The sequence below is a fragment of the Euprymna scolopes genome, chromosome 12, assembly GCF_053919585.1.
Source record: "Euprymna scolopes isolate OS-2025 chromosome 12, ASM5391958v1, whole genome shotgun sequence".
Classification (NCBI taxonomy): domain Eukaryota; kingdom Metazoa; phylum Mollusca; class Cephalopoda; order Sepiida; family Sepiolidae; genus Euprymna; species Euprymna scolopes.
Genome location: NC_136493.1, coordinates 80,980,273 through 80,996,488, shown reverse-complemented (window position 1 = coordinate 80,996,488; position 16,216 = coordinate 80,980,273). Strand labels below are relative to the sequence as shown.

Genomic DNA, 16,216 nt, shown 5'->3' with positions numbered 1-16,216 from the left:
TAAAAGACTACATGTAATATAGAGGAAGAGACAAAGAAATTACGATAAACAATTCTTGCAAGACAGTTTTTTGTTTTTTTGTTTTTTCTCATTATCGAAATGTTTTTGCGGTAAAATCCGACACAAAAAATAGAATTACTCACCCAGCGTTTCCTACATTTTTTTACAGGTAAGAGCAAAAACAAAGCTCGAATCTTCGCGTTTCTATTTATCAACAAAAAGCGATAAACGAAAAGTCTAAAGTGTAAGTTTAGTTTCTAGCAACACATGAGTAATCGAAGAGAGAAGCTACAACCTTGATTCAGTTTTGAGAAAGGTTATTGAAAGCAATCCAGCAGAGAAGTGGAAAAGGGAAAACCAAACATGGAAATAAAATATGCTCCAATTCCATCTTCACGTAACCAGGTCAACCAGAGGCGAAAAAAAAAAATTGCAAGACCAAAGCGCAGATTTTTTTTTTCCATTTTTTTTTTTCTTTTTTTAAAGAAAATAATAAAAAACGACTGAGTAGACAGAAATAATTCTTTTTCTTCTAGACCTAAACAAAAGCCGGAAAATATAGGAGTATAATTATATCTTTACATGTGCGAAACTTCATTAAACCAATTGGTGGAAGAAGGGTTTCAAAGAAGGCAACAATCAGAAAATATGGCCATTATTCGTGCGTTCGGTATTGGAATGGCAGAATAAGTAAACAAGCATGTAGATTTATTTCACGATTCAACAATTTATTTTATTCTTTACGAATATTCATTTTCACTAAATAGAAGAAAAAAGGTATTGTTTCATAGAAGACGAGGAGCTGGTTGGATAGTCCACACCCAATTATTAGCACTGAAAAAAAAAAAAACACCATCAGATAGGAGCTCCTTGCGTGACGGCGAATAAACCTCGCAAAAATGACCTTTAATTGCAATATTTAAAGCATTTGGATTATTTTTTTTATTTACTAACATGTTAGTTTTTATGATTGTTTAAAAAAAATTTTAAATCCAATTCTTAACAGTATATAACAATCTGGATTTTTTTTTTTTTTTTTCACATTTTAGAAAAGCTAAAATGTGAAAAAACGAAAGGCAACAAAATCAGTAAATAAAAACTAGATCAAATCGATATTTATTTTCCAATCGAAACCAAATCGAGAATGTCATTAGAGGAACAGTTATAGGTGTTCGCTTTATCGATGTTACGCGACAGAAACGTGTGTAATAAAAATCGTAAGAGTTAAAGTAAAAATTGTCAGTGTTTGATCAAAAGCTCCGAAAAATCTTCCTCTCTGGTCATGCTAAGGATCCATTTGCTGAACGACTCATAAGAGGCAACGAAATTTGCTTCAACAGAGAAACATTCTTTTTATTTCCACTCGGACTGAACAATGCACAAGGCTTCTTTTTATGCGAACACATAAGTAGCATTAAAGTTAGAAATAAATGATTTAAAAAAATAAAAAAAAACAATACTCAATTACAGAAAGTCAGTGTACACACGACTAATGCTAAGTGTAGCCAAGCGAAAAGCTAACGACGACGCTAAGGTTCAAATTGTCACTCACACACGCAGAAAAAGAGTGCAAATAATATGGCCAGAATTAAGAACATGTTCATTGTATTTAAAATTAGGAAACGGACTATCAACAACGATTAAATGCGTAAACAAATAAATTAAATTAAAGTTGTTTTTTTTTATGTTGTTGACAAGGGTCATCTTTTCATAGGGTGTCGAAGGAGATGGAGGTCGAGATTCGGAGACAGTAGTATGTCACTGCTCTTCCATGCCAACACGTGCCGCTGCTACTGCTAACAATAATAACTCAAGCCAAAAGTAATAAGAGCCAATAATAATAAAACAGAAGGGTGTATATGTACCTATGTAAGTACAGGCCACGACAAAAACACAACAAGCATGCTCATTGGTATATCTGCATCGAACATCATCTCGACTTGAAATTCGTTTTAATGAATCGAATCTTGTTTAAGGGACAGGAGTAAGGGCCAGTGGCTAATAAGACTAACAAAATTCAAAAGAAACCGACATTAAAAATTTAATACAATCACTAAATAAATTGCATATTGGTGTCGAAGTAAATATTTTGTAAACGTGTGGGCAGACACTAACGGACAACAAAACTAAAGGGAAACTAGAAAACTCATGCTAAAATGACTTATTTAAACGGCATGATTTGTTAATAAAGAAAGGTTAACAATAAAGATTGTTAAAAAAAAAAAATTAGGGGTGGACGAGGGAGAAATGGAAAGGGGAGAATTGTTTTATTCAAAGAATAAACAAAGCACTTTATTAGTTTTAAGCAACAAAACAACGCTTTAAAATAGTTAAGGGAAACTATCTGAAACTGCAAACGTATTCTTTAATAATGATCACGTAAAGGATATCATCAGCAAAAATGGTCTATAATAAATCCGCACACACACACACACACACACACACACAATTAAAAAAAAAAAAAAAAAAAAAAAAAAACGAATAGTGGCTATAAATAGCAGTTCTCTTTGTCCCCGGCCCAACAAACTAACTGGACCCTCTCTCTCCCCTCCTACACCACCATCATGGCACGTTGTCGTCAGCGAAGATTACACACAGTCACGTACACATGCCATACACACACGCACACACACACACACAGTCTAGATGGTTGAACCGGGGGAGGGTTAGCTTTCTTTTTTTTTTCTTTTTTTTTTTTTTTTTGGTGTGTAATGCTCTCACTTCACAGTTTCGGAGTTTCCCTATTTTTTTCATTTTCTGAGGATTAATTTTTTATATGCCAGACACAGAAAAATCCAGCTTACCTTCTTTTTTAAGTGGCGTTTTGAGGCCTGATAGAGGCGATCACTACCACGGGGGAAATTGCTGCTATAATCACAATGAGGAGGAGAAGAAGCTGTGCGGATGGAGGTGAGGTGGTCTGAAGCAAACGAAGACGAGCGTGTGCGTTGTACTCCTACTAACACAATTAATAATGCTTAGTACTACTACTACGATGACTACTATAAGTGTGTGTGTTCAACGCTAAGTCTTGCCAACAAAACAGACAGGGCTGGGCAATACAACCAATATTACCTCCACCACCATGGTGGTACATTCCTAGCAGCAGCAGCGGCGACAACGGCAGACGAAAGCACTTCAGAATGAGAGGGGGAAAGAGAGAGATGGGAAAGAAAGGGAGGAAAAAGAGAGGGAGATAGAGAGATGGGGAAAATCAACGAGAGAGAGAGAGAGCAATGGAGAAAAATCAACGAGAGAGAGAGCGATGGGGAAAATCAACGCGAGAGAGAGCGATGGGGAAAATCAACGAGAGAGAGAGAGCGATGGGGAAAATCAACGAGAGAGAGAGCGATGGGGAAAATCAACGAGAGAGAGATGGGGAAAATCAACGAGAGAGAGAGAGAGATGGGGAAAATCAACGAGAGAGAGAAAGATCGGTAGGAAAGAAGAGAGAAAAGAAATGAAAAAGAGGAATAAGGGGGAGAATATGAAGAGTGGAGAAGATGGGGAGATCAAAGATAGGGAGAGAAGTTATAAAATCGAAAGTGAGATAGACAGAGGTACGAATGGAGAGCAAAAGTTAACAAATGAAATAAATAAAAGGCTCCGACAACGAGACAAAGAAGATAAGAGAGATAAGCAATTATAAAGGAGGGGGGGGATAAGTAGAGAGAATAAAAAGTTTTTTTTTTTTTTTTTTTTCAGTACAAAGAAGGGAAGTATTAAAATAAATAAATAAATAAAACAGAGCGGAAGTAGGAAATTAATAAAAAAAAAAAAATAGATAGAAATCCGGGGGTGGGGAAGAGGGCGATAAGAAATGGATATCTCTCAGAAAAAGATCAAGAACTTAGGAGGAGATTTTACGGTGAAAGTAGGAGGTGAAAGGGTGGCACGCGAAAAGTAGCCTATGACAGACAAAGAGGAAAGTGTTGATCGTCAACTAAATAAAAAATAGCATTTGGTAGGAGTATAGAAAGGGAACTTTATTAAATCTGAGAAAAAAAAAAAAAAAGGAATAGTGAGCACAAGGTCAGCGCACCGCACCGTATCAAACCAAGGTCACAGAGCGTGATCAGCGTCTTCTTGTCCGCCGGTAGATCCGGCATGTTCCACCATTGAGCCGATGTCGGCTTGCTGCTGGTCTCCTTCCATGTCATGTTTTTCTTCTTTTTTTTTTTTTTTTTTCTCCTCTCACTATAAAATGTTACGGAGGAGGGGGGAGGGGTCTTACGAATGACTGGCTATAGGATAAAATCCGGTTTTTTTTTCTACTCTCACCCAAGAAATTTCCAGCATGTCGTCATAGGGAGCACTTAAGAACCAGATCTGAGAGATCTCTGTCTATCCTGCCAGTTGTTACTTTCTCAAAAGTTAACAATTTATTTTCAACTCATTTACACTCACGACGAATACTATGCTCCCCTTTGCTTTCATTCATACAAAAGCCAAAATGTGCTCGAAGGACAAGGTCGCTCACAGAAAGGTGGACTTCCTGGGTGGCTGTGATTGTTTAGAAGTTGAAAAGGAAAGAAAGGGTGTGGAGATGTAGTATTTACACTAACAGTCTTTTTTTTTTTTTTTCATTTTTGTGGAATAAGTTTACAGTTTTGGTACACTGGCCAAAAACAAGTTCAAGGATTTGAGATGAGAAAATATTAATTTTTCTTTTTAGTTTCGTTTACACAACTTGAGTTGAAGTGTGTGTGTGTGTATATATATATATATATATATATATATATATATATATATATATATATATATATATATATATATTGTTTTTCATTGAACAGTAACAGGTGTGCGTCTCACTTGTGCACGTGTTGTTGGCCGAAAGAAACTAAGAATGAGGGGGGGGGGCTTACAACTTGTACACATTTTTGCCATTCATTATTAGGAGTTAAAAGAAACTTAGAATTTTTTAAACAATCTTCAAGCAGTAAATAGTACAAAACTTTGTATAACAAATTAATCTTCTATTATATAAAAGGAACTTTGTGTTCGCTCCCTACAGACTCCGAAACGGCTGGACCGATTTTTATTAAATTTCACACAAATGTACTTTAGGTAATCTGGTAGTGTTCTTAGATAGATTTTGTATCCAAATATCTCCCATAAGTATCGATAATCGATAATTGACGAAATCCGATGAAAGAAGGAATAGGCAATTTTGACCAAAGTTAACATCTTATATCAGCCGAAAATTCAAAGAAAACCAATTCTCCTCCTCCCTTGAGGCTTGCATTCACGAATATCCGCGAACTTAAAACTAACTTAGATGGTGTTGAATCATTTCTCCTAGCCAACTCCTCGGATATCTTAGCGCTAAGTGAAACTAACCTATAGTCCTCCATCCCCTCTGGTTATCTCCCACTTTGCCATATGGACTCAGACACATGCACGAACTTGAAATCTATATTCCAAACACCCTCTCCTTGGCTAGAGAATCCAAACTAGAATCAGACGACCAGGCCTTCGCGTGTTTTAGACTAAGCCTGCAAAATAGTGTTAGCTACTTATATTTTATCTACTGTTCTCCCTCGACCCAGGACGGTATTCTAATCAACCAAGTCTCTGACAGCATAGATGCAGTACTCTCCCTAGACACTAGTGCTCAAGTACATGTATCTGGTCACTTTAATGTCCACCACATTAATTTCCTTGCTTTCTCTACTTACAGACAACTGGTAGCATCATACATAGCTTTTCTTATTCCCTATCACAGACAGTTACATTTCCTACCTGTCTCCCAGATCGACAGAACCAACAAACCTCACTTCTAGATCCTGATAATTGTGTAACAAATGCCCATAGCCCACTTGAGAATGCTGATCCCGTTGTGATAATGGTAGAAATCACCCCAAACTCTCGACTCAAAGTTAAAGAGTCATTACTCAAAACGGCAAGGTACCCGAAGGTTGACTGGGAAGCCATCAGGGATCACATCAGAGACGCTTCATGGAGTAGTATCTTTTCTCTTCCTGTGTAACAGCGTGCAAATGAAACTACTGAATGTTTCAAAACAGCAATCGAAGCACGTTTCCACACGGACGGACATTATCAAACCACACTCTCCACAATGATTCACCTCTAACTGTGCAGCTGCTATCGCCCAAAAGCAGCATGCATTCTGCAGATTTGTCCAAAGTCCAATACAGATAGACAAAAGCTTGTAGAAGCTAGAAATAATTGTATACAAGAGAAATAGCTGCAGCCAAGAGAAGGCATTCTGAACTCACCAGAAAATGCATAAAGTCGCAGAAATTAGGAACTCGTGATTTCTGGAAAATTTATAACAGTGTAGTAAATAAAGGGCAATTGACAATTCCCTCGCTATCCAACAACATTGAGATTGTCTGCGCATCAATTGAAAAGGCAAATCTGCGTCCCTAACGTTTTGCCTCCAACTCTACTTTAGACCTAGCAGGCCACCCCCTTCCAAATTTCCCTTTCCACACAGTAGCCACACTCGATGATCTGAAAATCTCCCTTTCACTTGTTCGTAATGTCATAATAAATCTAGACACCTCGAAGGCATGTGGGCCCAATTTTATCCCTGCTTTACTACTAAAAAACTGCTCCGCTAAGGTTGCTACGTTTATCTCCAAGTTCTATAACAAATGCCTTAACGAATCCTGCTTATGTTGTACCAGTTTACAAGAATTCCGGCGAAAAACTGACCGACTCAATTATCATCCCATTAGCCTCCTCCTTTTGCCAAAATCTTAGAGTCCTTAATCAATCAAGCACTAGTCCACCACGTCACAAATTTTTATTCCACCAACAGTATAAATTGAGGCAAGCCCGTTCTACTGCAGATATCCTAACTAATCTCTGAACATATATACCAAGCACTGGATAAGGCAGGAGAAGCTAGGTCAGTAGCTCTAGACATCTCTAAAGTAATTTGACAGGGTTTGGCACGATGGTTTTCTCATGAAAATCAAATTCTTTGGTATTGCTAGACGTATACTTAACTTAATCAAATTCTTCTTAAATAAGAGACAAATCCAAGTTGTCCTTAGTGATTGTACATCAAAACATGATATAAATGCAGGTGTACCACAAGGGTTAATCCTTGGACCTTTATTCTTCCTGATATTCATAAACGACCTCCTTGATAAAATTTTCTAAGATGGGGACACCATGACAGACATGAGAGTAAAACTAATGAACACATATCTATGGAAATTACTAAAACTCTAGAGGAAGACCTCCAGTCTATAGTGGAATGGGGCCGTAACTAGTTAGTAATGTTCAATGTTGCCAAGACTAAGCTTTTTCCATTAATAATTACAAGAAACCTTCTCAACCTCTAATTGTTATGGCTAATGATACACTGCCTGAAAGTACTTCCCTACCGCTCTTAGGATTAACATTCACAGACAACATGAATTAGAACAAATACATTGAGGTAATTGCCAAGGCTGTTGTGAGGAAGATGGGTTTTCACTACTGTGCTAGAAGGCTACTCATATCAGAATATCCTGTATCTTTACAAGGCTACAGTTCGTCTATGCATTGAGTATTGTTACCACATTTGGGCTGGTGCATCTGCCATTAATCTCTCACTCTTGACAGGTCTCCAAAAAAGAGTCGCCAACCTAATAGGTTCTACACTATCAAATAAACTTCAACCTCTGTCTCATCGCCGAAATGTGGCAGCCTTTTAATGGCAAGTGCTCTGATGAATTCAAAACACTAGAATCCCCTTGACGACAATACCCTTGACAAACCTGCTGCACTTCAGAATCCACACCCCCCCCCGGGTCCCTGCTTCCCTGACTGTACTAACATACAGAAATTCAAGTGTAATGTAAAATGCTGCTCAACTCCCTAAATAGTATTTCTGCAAATCTGATCCTAAATAGTGGCATTGTGCCTTGTTTGGAGTGAAATAAGAGTTTAAAAAAAAAAAAAAAAAATACGGCCAAACGTGAATTTGAGAAGTTTTATTACTACACAAGCTGCAATATAAAATCAACAGTAGGTTCTTTAATATGGCAGGGGCGCATTTGAAATGAATGTTTCTGTTTAGAGCACAACTGAACCAGGATAGGTGATTTTTGAATTTCAAAATTAATGCAAATCTAATATATAAATGGCTATATGTCTGTCTGAGCCTCAAATGATTGGATTTTTTACAAGCAGTTCTTTTATAGATCTTCAGCCTGTTAAAATTGAAATCAAGACTCTATAATAATATATTCAAAATCTGGGCAAATTAAAAAAATTTAAAGTGTATTGTCCGGGCGAAGCTTCCCCCCGCCCCTCTCTAGTCATCATATATAAAAATAATTTTATAAAATCAACAGTAGATGCTGTACAGTGCAGTCTAGACTAAAATGTATTGTGCATTAAGTCACTGTGGGGAAGCATGTGAAGCTTCATCCCAGTACACGGGGGGGAGGGGGGGGGTCTGTAACTAGAGCAGACAATCAGTCAATTTGATTAAAGAATGGGTAATTTCATCGATTTCAATAACAATAAAAGTATGGGAATGTGGAACATTTGTTGATCCTCATTCAATTCTGGACAACGTCGGGTGTCCCTGCTAATTCTGTAATAAACGACAAGCAAATTCGGAAAAATTACTTCTAACATTCAAAACTTTTATCTATTTTCTTTTTACACTCTGATATCTTAAAAATTGACAATTGACAATGTGCACTTAAACATAAAACTCAATCATGTTAACTTGTTTCTGACTCGAAAAACATTTGATTTGGTAAATACATTTACCAAATCTAATGATTTTTTTTTTTTGTTTTTTTTAAATCGATAATTTAGTCAGCATCAAGGTGTTTTCTCAGGAGTCCCTATTTACTTGTCTCCCCATGAGAATAGAATTAGACCCAAGGTCGGTTTTTAATGTGGAAAATTTTGTTCCTAAAAATAGGCACTCTGGATATGAACAAAAAATTAAAATTGCCTCAGTCTAAAAGGATGAACCGGTGTCAAGGGAAAGTATTTCAGCTCGCTCACGCATCACAGTATGTGTTGTTCACAATGCTTTATTTGAATTTCTACATAAAAAATGAAAAGCTCATATATGTACTAGCAGATGGTCAGGTCAGAAAATATGCTTATATTTTAATTCATGCAGATTTAGTATTTGCTATTTTAGAGCCAATACTCTATTGGTTATCATATTGTATCCAATATATGGTAGGGATTTCAAAAGTTAAAAAAAAATTTATATATGAATTAAGTCATAGCTAGAATCAAAATCAAAACCAAAACATTTAGCTCTAGCATTATTCATTACCATTTGAGCTAAGTCCATACACATGAAATCTTAAAAAATAATGCTGTTTAATCTATAAATGTATATTTGCGCATGTGTAGAAGTTAACATGTTTAGTTGATTTACACCTGCTATGGTTCAATTTTTTTTCATTTTTGACTCCTTAGCAGCTCTTTTTACTGACTAAACCCCGAATCTATTTGTTCCATAGGTTCAACTCTTCTTTATATCAAGTCTCCAGTTTGTAAACCAAAAATTGACAGAGTAGTTTGATAGAGATCGCTTTCAAACAAATAGACAAAGTCACACACGCACATACACATTCAATAATTACTTTCTTCTTTAAATACATGTAAAACCATAAATGATTGTTGAATGTTGTGGTCTATATTTATAATAGAAAGCATATTTTAAACAGATAAGGATTTTTATATCTCTCATATACTTCAAATAAAACTGAACAAGTTATTTCCCATATTCTTCAAATAAAATCTGTGAACAAGTTATTTCCCATATTCTTCAAATAAAATCTGTGAACAAGTTATTTTTCATATTCTTCAAATACAAACTATGAACAAGTTATTTTCAGATTTTTCAAATACAAACTATAAACAAGTTATTTTCAGATTCTTCAAATAAAAACGCTGAACAAGTTATTTTTCATATTTTTCAAATGAAAATTATGAACAAGTTATTTTCAGATTTTTCAAATAAAAACTATGAACAAGTTATTTTTCATATTTTTCTAATACAAACTGTGAACAAGTTATTTTCATATTCTTCAAATAAAAATTATGAACAAGTTATTTTCAGATTTTTCAAATAAAAACTATGAACAAGTTATTTTCAGATTCTTCAAATAAAAACACTAAACAAGTTATTTTTCATATTTTTCAAATACAAACTGTGAACAAGTTATTTTCATATTCTTAAAATACAAACTATGAACAAGTTATTCTCATATTTTTCAAAATCAAACTATACACAAGTTATTCTCATATTTTTCAAATACAAACTATAAAATAAGTTATTTCTCATATTCTTCAAATAAAAACTGTTAACAAGTTATTACTCATATTCTTCAAATAAAATCTGTGAACAAGTTATTTTTCATATTTTTCAAATACAAACTGTGAACAAATTGTTTTTAATATTTTTCAAATAAAAACTGTGAACAAGTTATTTTCATATTCTTAAAATACACACTATGAACAAGTTATTTCTCATATTCTTCAAATACAAACTATAAACAAGTTATTTCTCATATTTTTCAAATAAAAACTATAAACAAGTTATTTCTCATATTTTTCAAATAAAAACTATGAACAAGTTATTTCTCATATTCTTCAAATAAAAACCGTGAACAATTTATTTCTCATGTTCTTCAAATACAAACTATAAAAAAGTTATTTCTCATATTCTTCAAATACAAACTATGAACAAGTTATTCTCATATTTTTCAAATAAAAACTATAAACAAGTTATTTCTCATATTTTTCTAATACAAACTGTACAAGTTATTCTCATATTTTTAAATACAAACTATACACAAGTTATTCTCATATTCGTCAAATACAAACTATGAACAATTTATTCTCATATTTTTAAATACAAACTATAAACAAGTTATTTCTTATATTTTACAAATAAAAACCGAACAAGTTATTCTCATATTCTTCAAATACAAACTATGAACAAGCTATTTCTCATATTCTTCAAATACAAACTATGAACAAGTTATTTCTCATATTCTTCAAATACAAACTGTGAACAAGTTATTTCTCATATTCTTCAAATACAAACTGTGAACAAGTTATTTCTCATATTCTTCAAATAAAAACTGTGAACAAGTTATTTCTCATATTCTTCAAATACAAACTATGAACAAGCTATTTCTCATATTCTTCAAATAAAAACTATGAACAAGTTATTTCTCATATTCTTCAAATACAAACTATAAAATAAGTTATTTCTCATATTCTTCAAATAAAAACTGTTAACAAGTTATTTCTCATATTCTTCAAATAAAATCTGTGAACAAGTTATTTTTCATATTTTTCAAATACAAACTGTGAACAAATTGTTTTTAATATTTTCAAATAAAAACTGTGAACAAGTTATTTTCATATTCTTAAAATACACACTATGAACAAGTTATTTCTCATATTTTTCAAATACAAACTATGAACAAGTTATTTCTCATATTCTTCAAATACGAACTATAAACAAGTTATTTCTCATATTCTTCAAATAAAAACCGTGAACAATTTATTTCTCATGTTCTTCAAATACAAACTATAAAAAAGTTATTTCTCATATTCTTCAAATACAAACTATGAACAAGTTATTCTCATATTTTTCAAATAAAAACTATAAACAAGTTATTTCTCATATTTTTCTAATACAAACTGTACAAGTTATTCTCATATTTTTAAATACAAACTGTACACAAGTTATTCTCATATTCGTCAAATACAAACTATGAACAATTTATTCTCATATTTTTAAATACAAACTATAAACAAGTTTTTTCTCATATTTTACAAATAAAAACTGAACAAGTTATTCTCATATTCTTCAAATACAAACTATGAACAAGCTATTTCTCATATTCTTCAAATACAAACTATGAACAAGTTATTTCTCATATTCTTCAAATACAAACTGTGAACAAGTTATTTCTCATATTCTTCAAATAAAAACTGTTAACAAGTTATTTCTCATATTCTTCAAATAAAAACTGTTAACAAGTTATTTCTCATATTCTTCAAATAAAATCTGTGAACAAGTTATTTTTCATATTTTTCAAATACAAACTGTGAACAAATTGTTTTTAATATTTTTCAAATAAAAACTGTGAACAAGTTATTTTCATATTCTTAAAATACACACTATGAACAAGTTATTTCTCATATTTTTCAAATACAAACTATGAACAAGTTATTCTTATATTTTTCAAATACAAACTATGAACAAGTTATTTCTCATATTTTTCAAATACACACTATAAACAAGTTATTCTCATATTTTTCAAATACACACTATAAACAAGTTATTCTCATATTTTTCAAATACAAGCTATAAACAAGTTATTCTCATATTTTTCAAATACAAACTATAAACAAGTTATTTCTCATATTCTTCAAATACAAACTATAAACAAGTTATTCTCATATTTTTCAAATACAAACTATAAACAAGTTATTCTCATATTTTTCAAATACAAACTATAAACAAGTTATTTCTCATATTCTTCAAATACAAACTGTGAACAAGTTATTTCTCATATTCTTCAAATACAAACCGTGGAGAAGTTATTTCTCATATTCTTCAAATAAAAACTGTGAACAAGTTATTTCACATATTCTCCAAATAAAAACTATGAACAAGCTATTCTCATATTTTTCAAATACAAATTATAAACAAGTTATTTCTCATATTCTTCAAATACAAACTGTGAACAAGTTATTTCTCATATTCTTCAAATAAAAACTGTTAACAAGTTATTTCTCATATTCTTCAAATAAAATCTGTGAACAAGTTATTTTTCATATTTTTCAAATACAAACTGTGAACAAATTGTTTTTAATATTTTTCAAATAAAAACTGTGAACAAGTTATTTTCATATTCTTAAAATACACACTATGAACAAGTTATTTCTCATATTTTTCAAATACAAACTATGAACAAGTTATTCTTATATTTTTCAAATACAAACTATGAACAAGTTATTTCTCATATTTTTCAAATACACACTATAAACAAGTTATTCTCATATTTTTCAAATACACACTATAAACAAGTTATTCTCATATTTTTCAAATACAAGCTATAAACAAGTTATTCTCATATTTTTCAAATACAAACTATAAACAAGTTATTTCTCATATTCTTCAAATACAAACTATAAACAAGTTATTCTCATATTTTTCAAATACAAACTATAAACAAGTTATTCTCATATTTTTCAAATACAAACTATAAACAAGTTATTTCTCATATTCTTCAAATACAAACTGTGAACAAGCTATTTCTCATATTCTTCCAATACAAACTGTGAACAAGCTATTTCTCAACTTTTAACGTGTCTTACACAAACTTTTTGTTCGTTGTTTCTACATTTTTTTTATTTTTTTTTTTTTTATTACATTTTCACCCCAAACAAGGCAAATTGCCACTTTGGTGTAGGGGGCTACTATCAGGGGCAACAAGTACTGGGGTACTATGTAGGGATTTGGGCAGCAAGATGTTGGTTCACGTTACACTTGAACTTCTGCACGTCAGTACTGTTGGGGAAGCAGGGACCTGGAGTGGAATTCCAGAGTCTAGCGGTTCTGGGGAAGAAACTATTTGAGTAAAAAGATCTTTTACATCTAGGGATCTCTACAGTGTGGTGGTGGGATTTAGCAGTCTGTCGGGTTTGTCGAGGGTGCTCACGTCATGGGGGCACAAGTGATTGCAGTTCGTCAGAGCATTCACCACTAAAATACTTGTAGAAAATGCAGAGGGATGCAACATTTCGTCGATGGGACAGAGGCTGAAGCATAGATACCAGTTCAGCGCCTATCAGGTTTGCGACTCTTTTGAATCTTGTCAAAGAGCGAGAGACAAGTAACAGATGCACCAGCCCAGATGTGACAACAATACTCCATACATGGGCGAATGGTGGCCTTATAGAGGTACAGGATACTTTTGGGTGTTAGTAGTTTTCTAACACGGTAGAGAGAGTCCACCTTTCTTGCAGCGGCCCTGGCAATGCCTTCAATGTAATTGTTCCAACTCATGTTTCCTGTGAACGTTAGGCCAAGGAGTTTGAAAGATGTACTTTCAGATAAAGAGTCGTTGGCCATTGCTATAGGTGGTAGAAAGGGTTTCTTGTAATTATTGAATGAAACTAGTTTAGTCTTGGCAGCATTGAACGCGACCAACCACTTTTGTCCCCATTCCACCACAGATTGGAGGTTTTCCTCTAGTGTTTCTGCCATTTCTTTAGAAATGTGTTCATTCGTCTTCCTGTCATGCCTGCCATAGAGTGTAGTGTCATCAGCATATATACCCATCTCAGAGGCAATTTTGTCGGGGAGGTCATTTATGAATATCAGGAACAATAGAGGTCCAAGGATAGAACCCTGGGGCACCCCCGCATTTATATCATATTGTTTAGATGTACGACCGTCGAGGACAACCTGGATTTTTCTCTTATCTAAGAAGGATTTAATTATGTTAAGTATTCTACCAGTGATACCGTATGATCTAATCTTCCTGAGGAGACCCTCATGCCATACCCTGTCAAAAGCCTTAGATATATCTAGAGCTACCGCTCGGCCCTCCCCCGCTTTGTCCAGTGAATGGTATATACGTTCAGAGATCACAGTTAGGATGTCTGCTGTGGAACGGGCTTGTCTAAATCCATATTGTTTGTCAGTCAGAAGTTTAGCATCTGTAAGATGATGGACTAGAGCATGGTTAATTAAGGTCTCAAATATTTTGCCAAAAAGTGGGAGGAGGCTAATGGGGCGATAATTTGATGGGTCAGTCCTTTCGCCAGAATTCTTGAATACTGGTACAACAGAAGCAGTTTTCCAACAGCCCGGAAAGTAAGCTTCATTAAGGCATTTGTTGTAGAGTTTGGAGAGAACAGGAGCTACTTCGGCTGAGCACTTTTTTAATAGCACAGCTGGGATAAGATCGGGTCCACATGCTTTTGAAGTGTCAAGGTTTTTTATGATAGCATGCACCTGAGCAGGGGTGGTTTTTAGATCGTCTAGCGTGGCATCTGTCCGCATAGGAAAGTCAGGTAGGGGGTGGTTGGAATGGTCCAGTGTGGAGTTTGAGGCAAACCGACTGGCAAGCATATTAGCCTTGTCGGTTGCTGAGGAGACAATCTCGTGATTGTTGGTTAGTGGGAATTGTTGATTGCCCATTATTTACTACACTGTTGTAGATTTTCCAGAAGTCTCGAGTTCCTAGTTTTTGTGCTTCGATGCGCTTTTTAGTGGTTTCCGTAAATTAGTTCCCTGATGGCTTCCCAGTCAGCCTTTTTATAATATCTTGTTGTTTTGAGCACTGGCTCTTCAGTTTTAGCTCTAGAGTTTAGGGCGATTTCAACCATTATCACTGCATGATCAGCGTTCCCGAGTGGGCTGTGGGCCTTCGTTATGCAGTCATCGGGAACTGTGGTCAAAAACAGATCTAGAAGTGATGCGTGTTGTTCTTGCTGGTCAGGGAAACGGGTTGGAAACGTAACAATTTGTGATAGGGAGTGAGATATAGTGAAGCTATGAGTTGTGCTGCCCGCTGCATCTGTGTAAGTAGAGAATCCAAGCCAGTTTTTGTGGTGGACATTAAAGTCACCAAATACATGTATTTGTGCGCTAGTGTCAAGGGACAGTGCCATGTCTATGCTGTCAGAGACTTTGTTTATTATGGTGCAGTCCTGAGTCGAGGGAGAGCGGTAGAGAAAATAATAGTAGCTAATATTGTGTTGCATGTTTAGTCTAAAGCACATAAAGGCTTGATTATCTGTTTCTAGGTTTGTTTCTCTAGTCAGGGGGAGGGTATTAAGAATGTAAACTCCAAGTCCGTGCATGTGTCTGTCAGAGTCCTTACGGCAGAGTGGGAGATATCCTGGCATGTTAAAGTGGTTAGAGGAGATGGAGGAGTGTAGGTTAGTCTCACTTAGTGCTAAGATATCCGGGGTATTTGTTAAAAGAAATGCTTCAACATCAGCTAAATTAGTTCTAAGCCCACAGATATTTGTGAATGCGAGCCTCAAAGGAGGAGGCAAGTTGAATTTGTTTGTCCCTAAGCCTGGTTTAAGTTTATTTTTAGATTGTACTGTCGTCATATTTTTTTTAAGGAGTTTCGGTTTAGGTAAGGGGGAGCTAAACAAGAGGTGATGCAGAGCTTCAGACATGCATCACAAGTAGACCATCAGCTGACCTTTCTCCAATTAGGATTGTGGCCTC

General features: G+C 34.3%; 1 protein-coding gene across 9 annotated transcripts in view; it reads right to left on the bottom strand.

Annotated features, from left to right (window-relative positions):
* The window catches only part of LOC145291375 (histone demethylase UTY-like), a 280,609-nt gene that overhangs the window by 163,385 nt on the left and 101,008 nt on the right, over positions 1-16,216 (bottom strand). Inside the window, exon 1 of one of the 9 annotated variants that reach the window (XM_080137162.1) lies at positions 2,805-3,588. The exons of 4 other annotated variants lie outside the window; for them this stretch is intronic. The gene's annotated coding sequence lies outside the window, so the exon portion shown is untranslated. Of the gene's footprint in view, positions 1-143; positions 372-2,804; positions 3,589-16,216 lie in introns of those variants that run through there. 4 more of the 9 variants (XM_080137161.1, XM_080137157.1, XM_080137163.1 and 1 more) reach the window with 4 other exon arrangements.